Below are 10,031 nucleotides of genomic sequence, written 5' to 3'. Positions count from 1 at the left end.
TATCCAAGCTCTGATAACAACACCCATATGCCTTCTGTCTCAGACATGCTGTCAGGACTCAAAGGGCTGTATTGTTCTTGACTGGTTTACTTGAGTGATCTCTAAGTCCTGTTCTCCTTCATTTAAATAAATAATTTGAATAGGAATTTGCTTAGCTGAAGGGTCAGTTCCAGGAGTGGCAGACATGCACAGATCCCTCTGTCATTGCTATTCAAAATTTGTTCTACAGTTGGTTGCCTGTTCAAGTACCAAAAGAGGAAACTGTTTAAGAGAATACATCTGGTGTAAAACCCAGCAGCTCAGCCTTCTGCTTGCTACCATCTCCAGGTATTCAGAAGATAGAGACATATAAAGAAAAACTCATTTTCCCCCTTTCTCTTTGGGTTCAGTCCCTGTTGCTCTGCTTTGCCATCTTGATGCCTACAAACCGGTCCAGAGCAAGCTTTTAATTTATTCCATTCTCTCCTGCACATCCTACTGCAAGCTAAGTTTGGGAGACTCTGAGTGGTTTAATGAGAGCTCCTGAGATCATGCAAGTACTTGCTTCCCATTCACCATTATATGATTTGTATTCTCTGAAGGCCGTGAGTCACTCCATACATCACATTGCGATATGTTCTTCTATCTCCTTGCTTGCACAGACATGAAATGCCCTTTTTTTCTGTGTTGAATGGTTCCAGGGATATGTTTTATGGGCCAGCTTTTAGCCTGCAGGTCAGTCAGGTTTTATTTGAGAGTTTTCCTAACTCTTTCCAGGTTCAGAGGTTTTTCTAGCCCTCAGGGTAGAGATTAATTCCCATCTGCTCTTGGTGGTATAGAAGCCTTCTCTGTGGCAGCTTTGTGCTCAGAGCTGACCTGTTCAGAGTTGTCTTATCTCTGTCTAGAACCTGTGTTACATCTGCTCAGTTTGTAAACATATGAATTTTTTGGTTTGTAGCTTCCAGATTTGTATGTCCCTTACTGGGATCTGGGAATTCAGATGAATTCTTTACTCTTTGGATATTACCGCCAGCAAAATTTTACCTGTGTAAACTAAATACTTTCACCTTATAATTTGAATCACACATCTGTTTGTGCTATAGTGATTTTATCCTAATATAAACCAGTATAGCTGACTGAGCAATTCTGTTGACCTGTGCATGGGAGAAATAGTTATGCTGGGAGGCTGTGTTCCCAAGCTTTCCTTATTTCCCTTGTTTTCTGAAGGACTAATAAGACAAAAAAATTATAGAAACTTTTTATTTTTCACTCAGGCAGATACAGTCCTGAATGCATAGCCTTTTTGAGTAAATAATGCCAATTTACACAATTTTTTCAGAGCACTACTACTTATTCTTCAGAAAGCATTGAGGAATGTTTGCACTTACGTGGTGTAATTAAATTTCGGGAAGTGAATGTTGTGCTTATTGGCACAGTGAAATCTTCAGAACTCCTCAGAACTGCAGGCCAAAAAAGAAACATCAAATCAACTAACTTCTTTTGCTTAAATACATCAGTTAATGTTATGCCACTATATTATTACCTGGAAAGCTGTCAGTGGGAGGAATATGTTGCTAAGAATAACAGGGAGTTAGGTGGCTCGGGAGAGCAAGAAAGATATGGGTGGATTTCTTAGTTTTGGGTATCAATTGTTCTCTCTTTATTGTACTTGTTTGTGTGGGCCAAGCCTAACCTGAGTCTCTAATTACAGCTGAAATATGAACTCAGGAGGCTTCTGATATAAATCTTGCTATAGAATAGTACTAAGAATTTACACCATTTGACAGCTGCTGATTTCTGCCCCATGAATTGGTGGTTTCACTGCTGGTCCCCACAGACACGTGGTCATTTACACCAGAGCTGCACAGCTACTAAAAGGGTAAGAATGAGCCATAAGCTTGATCAGGAGTATTTGAACTTCCACCAAGACAGCCATTCCAAGGGGGAAACCCAGTCCTCCAAGCAGTCATCCTTGTAAAGGAGAGTGCTCCTAAGCAGGAAATATTTTTCCTATCATTGTATTTTGAGCAATGCTTCTGCACCAGAGATCTGTGATGACAAGCAGCACATTAGCTGCTGGATGATGTGCAGCTTCCATGAGGGACTTCTCGTGTCTTCTAAACCAAGTTAACTAATGAGACTTAATTGCAAACCAAATCAACCTTTGTGGGTGCTACCTGGGCATGAAAGTCACTGATTAGTTTCACTGTATAATAGGAAAGATATTCATTATGTGTGTTAATTTTTAAAGAACTAAAAATGAATGAACCTATAATGGGAAACTCTTGATCATTATCTACTGGGGAGCATCTGGAACCTGATCCAAAGCTCTTCTGAAAAACGTGTTATAAACACCAGTCCTTCACCCAGCTAATCCAACAACAGTGCCCTCCCTCAGGCAGAAATGAACAATGCAAAATAAGAGAACCTTCTTGCCAACATACAGTGGCTTTGTTCAGCTCCTGCCATAACTACCAGGAAGGAAGAGGAGGCCTCCTGTGTAGCTCATGAGATCTACCTTTCAAAGGAATTTGGTCAATAAAGACAATCATGGGTGTAACCAAAGCCCCACATTGCTACCTCAGTATCTCAACCACATGGCAGAGCTTCCTGGGCTCTGAGCTTGGTATTGTTCTGGTAGAAAATAAACACTCAGCTTTGCTTTTTAGTGATTCCTCCATTTTTTTTTCCCTTGCCAATGGAACTTGTGAAGGACTTTATACATCAGAGGTTTGGACCAAACCTCTCATTCATTATTTTTGGTGCCTGTAGTGACCGACTCCTGGCATGTTAGAGGAAGGTTAGGGAACAAGACAAATGTGTCAACTGTGCAATGTAATTGAAAGCAAAACTCCCTCTGTAACATCCCAGCAGGAACCTACACAGGGTGACATTTCAAAATGATTGGCAGTCGCTGAAACTTTATAACAAACCCTTACGATTTCATTAACTCAGGAAGCTCATGCATATCTTTCCCGGATGCTGTATGAACAATTACAGCCTTCCTGTTGTTGGACAAAGCCTTTTTCACATCATAACTCTGTCCACATGAGAAGGGAATGGAATTTGCTCTTAAGTGCTGAAAAACCTCAGCAGAAGGAGCTGTAGGAGGCATTGTGGGCTCTGGAGGGGACCTGGCAGTGGAAAAACTGCTCCATTTCTGCAGAACCCCCCAAATTAGGGAGAAGATGAGATATAAATGTAGAAACTTATATGAATATATACTTACGGGCTTGTAAATGAGCTAATGAAAGTGCTAATTGACCTAGTTTCTTATGCATATATTTCAAAGCTGGTTGAGAGGAGCTAAAATTCATTACAATTTCCTTTCTTAGAGTATCAGTTCCATAATTTCAGTTGAAATAAAATGTTTTATAATTTTTTTTTCATCCTTTGGCCGCTACAGACTAGAAATAGAACATTTTTATCTTGGATATTGTACAGTCATGGGATTAACAACAAAAGATGGCTACGCAGCCTTTCCATCCTACTCTGGGTCACAGCAGCATTGTTCCATGGAGTCTTTTTCCTAGAGATTTCTTATCTCACTCTTTGAGATTGCCAGCATTGAGGTTTTCATCATCTATGTAGGGAGGATGAAGAGATTGTTCTTTGGTCTGAGGAGAATCCCCAAACACCAGCCTGCAGCACAAAGCACACACAACCAATCTACCCATGGGGAAGTGGAAGGAACCTCACTGTGATAAATGAACCCACACAGAACTTCCACACCACAGAGCCTTGCAGAAGCAAACCCGACGTTAGGAAACTTTTTTATTTCAGTCCCTGATTAAAGCTCTCTTACGTTGATGTATTTTCCTTGACATTTGAATTAATGAGCCAAATGTCTCCAGTGAATTCGGGATGAGCCCATGACACCCAAAGCTGTTTCTATGGCAGCTGCATGATGATACAAACTGGAGGCTATGACTTCACTGCAGAATCATACAGCAGGGCAGGTTGGTAGAAGTCAATTATTCAGGCATTATAATGAGTGTTAACAGTATGGCTGTGAAGGAAATAGCTGATTTACATACATGAGATCTATAAGTGCCTAGGCAGAGGGATTATCTTAAAATTTCATTACATTGTCCATGTATCTTTCTTTCAACATAAAAAAAAGGTAGAGATGTCTTTCACTTAGGGAGGTTTTCTGTGGATTCCACAGGACCCCCCCGACCTCACAGGTTTTTAACAGTTGCATTATAATTCACACATTGTCCTGTTTGAATTCTTGTAAAGAAAAAAGCTCTTACTCAAGGCTTTTTGGCTACTTAGAGACAGTTTCAAGCTGTCCTCCTCAAATGTAAGATAGGGAGCTTGACATTTCAGATTGTTGCAGCTTTCTATAGGAGGAAGTAGCAGAAGGAACTACCCAAACCATGGTCCTGCCACACCTCATCAATCCTTATTTAGCCCTTTGCTTGGGTCAACAGTGCTTGTCATTGTTTGGGCTGAGGGTGAAGTAATTTCCTTCACAATTTTATATGAAGTTTCATATCTGGGTCTGGTGATAGATTGAGAGATCAAGTGTTTCAGCTAGAAGTTTAATTCAACAACGTGAGCAAATTAAACGAGGATGTAAAAGTGGGCAGAAAATCTGAATTCTGAATATTGAACTGACATTACCTGAAGACTTGCCTGCATTGGTACAGTGTATTCTGCTGTATGCCAGATCTTGTTTCTTTTGTGAGCCACTTCCTTCACATTGGTACTTACTGAGCTGTTAACTTCATCCTCTCCTGACAGAGTCTGTGAGCAATGGCTGTACAACTGTCTGGACAAAACAGAAGGCACAAAAAAGCCCATAAGAATGTGTCAGCTTCTTTGTATCATTCTTGAACAAAATGCACTCCAAGATAAAAATCAGATGGACATTTGCAAGTAGTTGAGAGAATTTTTGAGTGAGACACATCAGCTGGACCAAATTCTGCCTTGGTTTCACTTTCACAACTTTTGGCTTTGTCAGAAGTGAATCGATGTACACAAGAAGAGAATTTCTATTTTCCCATCCTAAATGATATAGACTACATGAGGTGACATCCTGACCCTTCAGATGCCATTTGGGAAACAGCAATTTTCTGCAACAGGCCTTGATGTCATCCAAAAACTTTTCCCCATGCTGCGTTGCTGTGGACCTAGACTTGACTTTTTCTGTCACAAATGGTAGTGTCCTGTCCATGTTGTTTTTCTTTAAAAGAGCTTAAAATACATAGGCTTTAACTTTTCAGAGTGACTATTTCTGTCCCTCATGCTGACTGCTTCAAAAACCTTGGCCTAACATTTTCACTTTCTCGTGAATTGAATGTGTTAAGGAGGAAGGACACCGCTGTTTTAAAGCTGACAGGAATGTCACCCAGCTCATCTAACTCATAAAAGCACTGTCAAGTTTGAAAAACTATTGTATGTTCAGAAGATACTTGCTACATTACATAAAAGTGATATAAAAGCTTTGCTTTGAAAAACAAGCCACAAGCACTTGCACCCATTCAGGTTAACAACAGACTTTTCTGGATGAGGATAAAATAGGATCTGAAGAACTGAAATACAAAGCAACTGATCAATGTTCCTTTATTTATATCCTCTATTTTGACAGCATTTCAGCCTATTCCTTCTGGAGAACAGTGCTTTGGGATAACGATGTTGTTGGAAAGTGGCAGTGGGAACCCAGCTCTGAGCAGCAGAAGGTGGGCATAGAACCTTAGTAAGGGAACTTGGATTTCCTGCAGACTTGATTCTTGGGGCGATTGGGATCAGTGTGCGCAATGTCCTGGCCTGCTGCCCTCCCAGGAGAATGAAACCAGCTCCATGAACCTTGGCAGTCTTTGTTCAGCACACACTTATCAATGAGAACAGCCCTTGCTTGGCAGCACAGAGCAAAATTTGCCCTTTAGAGGCAATCAATTATAGCATATTCCTAAAACATCTTATTGTTCTTGGAATCTGCTGCAAGGGGTGACTCGCCATTTCATCTGACCTTGAACAGGAGACTCTACAGAGCAGGCTTTAATCTCAGAAACGCTGGTGTAAACCTGAGACTAATCAGTGGAGTTATTTTGGATTTTTCAGGCAAGAAAAAAACCAGACAGCATGGCAAGAAACAAAACTGTGAGTGTTTTCTAGAGGAAGCTGAGTTAACTCTGTCCAACCAACCCCACCTTGTTAGATAACATCCTATGCCACACTCCCACCTCAGAGTTCCCACAACCACATCCACCTTCCAAGGTGGTCTAACACCAGATCAATGGTCTTGTTTGCTGCCATGGCACCATCTCTCCTCAGTACTACCAGACTTTGCCAGTCTGAATAATGCTGGGACAACTGAGGCTAAATGGATGGAAGCCAGCATCAGGCCAACCTCCTTTCTGGGCCTGACTCTCCACCCCCAACACTTCCCACCAGTGCAAAGAAGGTGTAATGCTCTTCTGGGCTGGGCAGACACACACAACACTCACTCCACAGGGCTGGCGATGCCATGGAAGGTGCAGGGCAGTGGTAAAGCAGACTCTGGGGTCATCAATAGCCACAGAGATCTCCAGCTTCTTATCTCACATTGCATGGGATGCCATGGTCTTAGATTGGTCTTGCATCAAAAAGGAGTGGTGAAGTCACTAGTCCTCTCACCAGAGCCAATACCTTGGCACATACCTTGGCTGTGCCTCTCCTGCTGCACAGAGCCACACAAAGCTGCAGCTGTTTTCCAAGCCAACAGTGTGCATCTGGTCCAGGGGGCAGGGAGAGGTGTGAGGCCACCACTGGCACTGTACACACAGAAGGTGGGGCTTGAAAGATGCAGAGCTCTCAAAGTCGGACCTGTAAATCCCAGGCTCAGAGTCTGAAAGACACACATTTGGATCAGAATCCATTAGACCCAGACTTAAAGGACCAGAGTCCTCTCTCTTGGAACAGAAGACTCACATAAAGCACAAAATATACAAACCCTTCAACACAGATCTAACGTTTTTCTTCCAATCCTTTAGTACTTTAAATCACAACTGTACACATGACAAAACATTCAGAACCAGACAGACTTCTTGGCTGTCAGTATTGTCTTAAATGCCTCAGCTCACAGGAACAGGCCACATTCTGCACAAACAGGCTTAATTTTTGAAGATGTCTGTGATCGCTCCTTAGGCTTTAGCTCACCACAGTACAGCTCCAAGTGGGAGCCAGAAACAGGCTTGGGATGCATTTAGGTACTAGAATAGCCACAAAGAAATTAAGTTTTAATAGAATACAGTCAGACCTATGTGTACATACAGCACAATATTTATAATAACAGAAACAAACAAACAGGAGGGGTCAGACTGCTTGAGCAAAGCAGAACTATTGTCTTCTCTTCCTAAATGCTCTTGTTTTCACACTAACATCTTCCCTCTGTTTGGGATCTGACCTCAGCAGCCCAGCCGGACTGTTCATCCTCTTGCTCGTGATGTTCCCATATAAGGTGATCTCTCTTTGCCAGGGGAGCAGGATTCTCATTTGCTCAGGTTTCGTCCCACTCGGATTTGCTTCGCTCTCTGGTCGAGCTCTCTCACAACTTTTGCTCGGCAGCATCTGCACAGCAGTGGCTGTAAAGGGAGGAGAAAGTCAGGAGGGAGGAGAAATTCAGGAGGGAGCAGTGAAGCTGTGCCTGCAGATCCAGAGAGCTCTGGATTGTTTATTTCTGTTCTCTTTCTTCCACAAGTTACCTTTGCAGGATGTCTTTGCAATAAGCAGCTTCCACAGGCCTTTCCCAAGCTAAATAAAAGACAAATTCTATCCAGAGAACTGGATGGAACTGTAGGGCTGAACTCTTACAACAACTCTCATGTCAAACTTTCCTTCAAATTCTGTATCACTCTCCATGCAAACTGATTTGGGAATGTGGAAAAAGTCCCCAGAATTACACAACAAATATACTGGAACACTGGCCCTCAATTCTGTAAGACTTGACTCAGATACCACATCACCTTAACTAAGATAACTTAAGACAAGTTAAGCATAAACAAACCTCAGCTGCTTCCTGTAATTTACCCAAGGCTGCACTAGATCTCATAATCTCTTTCATGTCTATGAAGATTCTCTTGTGATAAAGAGGTCAAGGCACTGAGCTAAGCCTTGATTTTTTTCTTTGGGCAGTAATTTTGAGTATTCAGACACCGCTGCAGACTGTAAACACCAAGCAGCAGGGGGGCAGCCTGGGTGCTGCATGTATGAAGAGCACAAAACTGATGGAAGGAAGGATCATGATAACATAAAACTTTGAGGATGACACAGGATCTCTCACACTTTCCCCAGGTTGGAAAGTCCCACAAAACTGGGCTCCAATGTACGATTTTGCTCCTGCCTTCAATCACTTGAGCTTTCAAACAGGTCAACAAGTTCAGTCAGTCCAGTTCTAACAATGTCTGGTCATGGAGGTCTCCTTTCCAAGAGTCAGAACAATCAGACTTCATGGATTTCAATCTCACCATCTTTTTCTTCTTATCCTGGCATTTTCTAAAGTTTTCATTCTTCCTCTTCTTTATCTTTAATGTTACAGAGAAATGAGAAGAGGTGAACAGTCCTTTCCTTCTTGGAAGGTGTGAGGACTGGAATAGTCTCATGTAAAGGAAAATCTTAGAACAGCAGCCTTGCACTGTACCCAGCACAGATCCCTCTCCATCCTCACCGCAATTGCCCTCCCCTCAGCACGGAGGAAGGAAGGATATGTATCAGTATTTACAGAAACAGTGTTTCTCTTGGATTAAGTGATGGGGAACTCACAGGTACCTCCATCAGAAATAAAATTCTCATCTGCGGTCAGTGTTCTACATGCTCAAAATACTCATCAGAAAAAAACTGTAACTGATACCAGGAAAGCATGACAAGGGAAAGCAGATCTCTTCTGGGAACTTGTAGGTAAATACGACTCCTAAAGGTCAGTATATGGACTGAAAGCACAAAGGAAACATGATCTGGTTTTAAAGTTCAAATCCAGGAGTCAGGAGACTTGGATTATGTTCCTGGCTCTACCACAGCTTTCATGCCCAACCTCAAGGCACCCGCCCATCCCCTTTGTCACTTCATTTAACCAGTTAAAAGCTCGGACACCAATCAGTGTCACTTCTCAGTCTTCCTGTGAAGACCAATAAATTTTATGAAATTATTTTATGAAGCGTTTTCTGTTTCTCAGAAGGAAAAGAGGAGATAATCTAAGATAGTCGCAGTGCTTAGAATTGCAAAGTATTACATTTATGGCTGCTACTTACTGAGTCAAATTCTGCAGTGATTTACAACCTGTGCATTTCAATTGGCACCAATTTAACATGACTCACTGCATATTTTAATCCATCATCTGGGGACTCACATGGGATTCTAAGACTATCCAAGAACCTAATTGAAATAGCATAGAAATCCAACTATTTCAGGCCTAAGCATGGCTTTTGAAGGATCTGCGAGAACAAACTTGCAGACTGAGAGATTTCATGAGCAAGTTTGAGTTTAATTTGTAGTCTGGTTCGGATTGTTTGGTGTTTTTAAAGCTGCTGTCCTTATTTCAGATTTATGCACTACATATTTATTGCTACTTTGAGGCACGCTGACAACTGATGTTCAGCCTCGAGGACATAAATTTGCCATTTGCCCCAGATGAAGCCTGGGCCCAGGACTGGCTGTTCCTGTTCCACACAGATCCTCTGTGCACCTTTCCATTTCAAAGGAATTAAGTAACCCTTCACCTGACACGTACATCAGCCACACTTGACATCCCTTTGTGCTGTCAAAGGCTGCCAGAAATCTTAATTGGGTAACTGCAGCAATCTGTTTGTACATCTCCTACACATCCCCAGATGAAGCCTGGGCCCAGGACTGGCTGTTCCTGTTCCACACAGATCCTCTGTGCACCTTTCCATTTCAAAGGAATTAAGTAACCCTTCACCTGACACGTACATCAGCCACACTTGACATCCCTTTGTGCTGTCAAAGGCTGCCAGAAATCTTAATTGGGTAACTGCAGCAATCTGTTTGTACATCTCCTACACATGCGACAACAACCTCCCTCAGAAGGAGCCGCAGAGCCAAGTTTATCC

At 42.2% G+C, this 10,031-nt stretch overlaps 1 long non-coding RNA gene across 1 annotated transcript; it reads right to left on the bottom strand.

Annotated features, from left to right (window-relative positions):
- Positions 1-4,063: 4,063 nt before the first annotated feature.
- Positions 4,064-9,777, bottom strand: LOC108446842. The gene is made up of 4 exons (XR_001862162.1): positions 9,692-9,777; positions 7,373-7,550; positions 6,628-6,814; positions 4,064-4,756 (listed from the first exon to the last, which is right to left on the bottom strand). It is a non-coding gene; the product is annotated as an uncharacterized LOC108446842 (long non-coding RNA).
- Between the last annotated feature and the right edge of the window lie 254 nt (positions 9,778-10,031).

This window comes from Corvus brachyrhynchos, unplaced genomic scaffold (genome assembly GCF_000691975.1).
Source record: "Corvus brachyrhynchos isolate BGI_N302 unplaced genomic scaffold, ASM69197v1 scaffold114, whole genome shotgun sequence".
In the NCBI taxonomy this organism is placed as follows: domain Eukaryota; kingdom Metazoa; phylum Chordata; class Aves; order Passeriformes; family Corvidae; genus Corvus; species Corvus brachyrhynchos.
The sequence above is the reverse complement of the archived record's forward strand: the minus strand, read 5'-3'. Positions and strand labels throughout refer to the sequence as shown.